This window comes from Amblyomma americanum, chromosome 9 (genome assembly GCF_052857255.1).
Source record: "Amblyomma americanum isolate KBUSLIRL-KWMA chromosome 9, ASM5285725v1, whole genome shotgun sequence".
In the NCBI taxonomy this organism is placed as follows: Eukaryota; Metazoa; Arthropoda; class Arachnida; order Ixodida; family Ixodidae; genus Amblyomma; species Amblyomma americanum.
The window spans coordinates 9,455,527-9,459,163 of record NC_135505.1 but is presented as its reverse complement, the minus strand read 5'-3'; the positions used below and the strand labels follow the sequence as shown (position 1 = coordinate 9,459,163).

At 59.0% G+C, this 3,637-nt stretch overlaps 1 pseudogene; it reads left to right on the top strand.

Moving 5' to 3' along the window:
- The first annotated feature begins 2,066 nt into the window (after positions 1-2,066).
- On the top strand, positions 2,067-3,350 carry LOC144105163 (uncharacterized; annotated as a pseudogene).
- Positions 3,351-3,637: the final 287 nt, after the last annotated feature.

Below are 3,637 nucleotides of genomic sequence, written 5' to 3'. Positions count from 1 at the left end.
CGCGTCGACCGGGGTCATATACTTCTGCACCTTGTGCGAGAAGGATATTGGCCTTCGTCCGACTTTGCACGGATGCCTCGCTGGAGGGAGGTTCGAGGAGACCGCTCCTGTGGACCATCGCCACAAGTGCTCTGAGTGTGCAATGTCTTTTACCACAAAAAAGAGATTGAACAATCACCACATGTGGCACCGCAAGAAAGCGGCTTCCGAGGCTCTGCCGCCCCGTCCCGGGCCGTCGACAGCGACTCGCCCGAGGACACGCCGCTCGCCGACGCCATCTGAAGACTCCATCCCGGAAACGGAGCCCACAGACTCGCTTCCACCAAGAAGACAGTCACCGTCACCGTTATTAACGCACTCTCTTTCTCTAGGTATCTTCGAAGCAGCAGACGAGCCACCGAGCCCCGCACCAGCAACGGACATCGCCCCGTCACCTATGGAGCCCGACGTCATCATCTCGACACAAAGCGAAGCACCCGCCCGGAAGAGTCGCCGATCCAACTCCCTCGGACGAAGAAGAGAGCCCGACGCAGCAACTAGAAGAGGAAGACGGCGGCCACGAAGACGAGGAAGCCACCGACCCTGCGGCAAGACGGACTGACGACGACAACGACGGCGCCGGGGACGAAGCGACCACCGACCCCCCTGGCAAACCTGACCGAGGACAACGGAGTTCTCGCCGAGCACGCCAGGCGCCTCCGGCATTCGCTGCGGGAGCCTGTTTCTGATGAGGGTTGGGATGACTTCCTTTCCGTTTTGCAGGAGGCCATCGCGGAGGTAGCGAGGGAGGTAAAGCTGCCGACGGCTCCGGCCGGAGGTAAGCCGCGCCAACCGGTCAACCCCGAAAACGCTCAGCAGATTCAGAGACTCTACCGCAGGAATCGCCGCCGAGCGGTACGCCTGATCGTGGAAGGCGAATCTTCGCTCTGCCCGGTCCCGCTGCAAGACATTCAAGACCCATTTCACGGCCACGTGGGGACCCAAGGAAGTAGACACGACCATCCTGCGAGACAAGACCAGCTGCATCGAACCGGCGGAATTCCCCCTCGACGCATTCACAGAAGAAGTCCTCAGGAAGCTCCGCAAGTGCGAGAACAGCGCCCCCGGAACGACCGCATCACCTACCAACACTGGAAAGCCACCGACCCGGAAGCCAAGTTCTTGACCGCCGTATTCAACACCTGCATCAAGTTCAAGAGAGTGCCCCAAGAATGGAAGGAGTCCCTGACGATACTGATCCACAAGAAGGGAGAGGAGCAAGACATCGGCAACTGGCGCCCCATCGCCCTCGGCTCGACGATCGCGAAGCTGTACGCCGGCTGCCTAGCGTCCAGGCTGCAGCGTTGGTTCGGAGAGCACGAGACCCTCTCGCGCTGCCAAAAGGGGTTCCTGCCGCACGACGTGGGTGTTCGAGCACAACTTCGTGCTGCAGAAGCGCCTTGACGCGGCGCAGGCCCGGCCGTGGGGAGCTCTGCGTGGCGTTCCTGGACTTCGCCAACGCCTTCGGCTCCGTCGCCCACAACGCCATCGTCGACGCCCTGCGAGGAGCCGGCGCCGGAGACGACTTCTGCGCCATCGTAGCCGACCTGTACCGCGACAACACACCCGCATCGTGGCAAAGGACGCAGCAACGCAGTCCATCGACATCTCTGCCGAATTCGCCAAGGCTGCCCCCTCAGCGCACTACTCTTCAACCTGGTCATCGATCCAGTGCTACGAGAAGTTCAAGGAGACGAGCGACAACACAACATCCTGGCCTACGCCGACGACCTGACCCCGCTGGCCAACAGCCCGGAAGAACTTCAAGCCCGGATCGACAAAGTAACAGCCCTCTCTTCCAGGTTGGGACTTCAACTCAACCCGGAAAATGCAAGACCCTGCACCTCAGCGGCCGGACGCCCGTCGGAACCAGGCCGACAGTCTTCGAAATCAACGGGACGGCCATACCGACGATCAACGACTTTGAATCCTAATATTTTCTAGGACGCCCCGTCGGATTCAGCGTATTCCCGGACACCGCAACCGTCGACAACGCCATCGGCGTAGGCCGCCGCCTGCTGACCTCGATGCTCGCCCCGTGGCAGAGGTTGGATGCTGTCAAAACATTCGTATATCCCGCGCCCAACTTCTCCATGCGGTGCGGGTTGTTGGGGAAGGCAGAGTGGGAGCGCCTCGACGAAGCTCTACGACCTATAATCAAACGCACTCTTTACCTTCCAGCAAACGCCAGCAATGACTACATCTACGGCAGCGCAGCAGCGGGCACGGCGGGAATTCCCCTGGCAGCGGAGCTGAGCGACATCTGCCACATCGACAGCGCTTTTAAACTCCTTTCTTCTCCAGACGCAGAGGTTCGAGACCTGGCGAAGCGAGCGGTCACCGTGGTCACCACCAAGAGACTGGGCCGAGAAGTGACCGAGGCGGACGTCGCAGCCTACCTCAGCGGGGAGACGGAGGGAGACTTCAGGGCGCGGGGCCACGCAGCTCAAGTCCGTATGGACGGAGGCGCGAAAGGCGTCCCGGCGTCTCTAGGTCACGTGGGAAATGCGGGAAGATGGGCCCCACATCACCTGCGCCGACGTGACTCTGGCGCTAAAGCACCGAACGAAGGTTGTGAAGAAGCTGCGCTCGGTCGCCACGGCCGCACGAAATCACTCTCTCCAACAGAAACCCAACCAGGGGAAAGTGATGGAGTGCGTCGCCGCCGATCCCAGCAGCTCTCATTTCATGCGTTCAGGTCTTTTCACCCGTTTCTGTGACTGGCGCTTTCTTCTCCTGCCACTCAACGGGGCCAGGCCGTGGGCACGTGCAAGCGACCAGCGGTTGCAGAGCGTGCGGGCACAACCAGGAAACCCTACCCCACGTGCTCTGCCACTGCCGCTGGGAAGCGATTTACAGTCACCCACGAGAACCGTCCCGTGGGAACGACTAACCTCAGGCCAGACCTCGTTCTGGCGCGAGGGGAGTCGGCGATCGTCATCGACGTCACTTGCCCCTTTGACAATCGCAGAACCGCCTTCGATGCGGCACGGGAGAGTAAGGTCGCCAAGTACGAACCCGTGCGCCAATACCTGCTGCGAAAATTCCAGCGGGTCAGCGTCGAGGCAATCGTTGTTGGAGCGCTCGGCTCTTGGGACCCCAACAAAGATAAAGTAATGAAGAGGCTCTGTAGCAGAAGCTACTTGCGCCTCTTCAAGAAGCTGGCGGTGAGCGACACCATCGCTGCTTCACGCGAAATCTACTCCAGACACGTGCTGCAAAGTGAGGGGCTCGCACTTCGGTGGACCTCAGCAGTCGCGAGTTGGAAGGCTTCGAACACGCACAACTGCACACTCACACCACACGGATAAAACTTACAGACGAGACTTCCGATAAAAAAGGAACGAACAATAATCAGATATGCCGATGAGAAATAGGAAATGTCCCGAAACATTTCTGAAAAAGCTACTCTTTGACGACTTGTAAAATCGTATGCTCGTGAATCTTGCTAGTTTCGATCCAAAACGATGTATCCCGTTGTTTTGAGCCGGAATACAAGTTTTCGCGCAGTTCTGAGAGAAAAAGTTTACACCTTTCTCTCGTTTACTCTTCGACGACTTGTAAAATCGATGCTCGCGAATCATGCTAGTTTTGATCT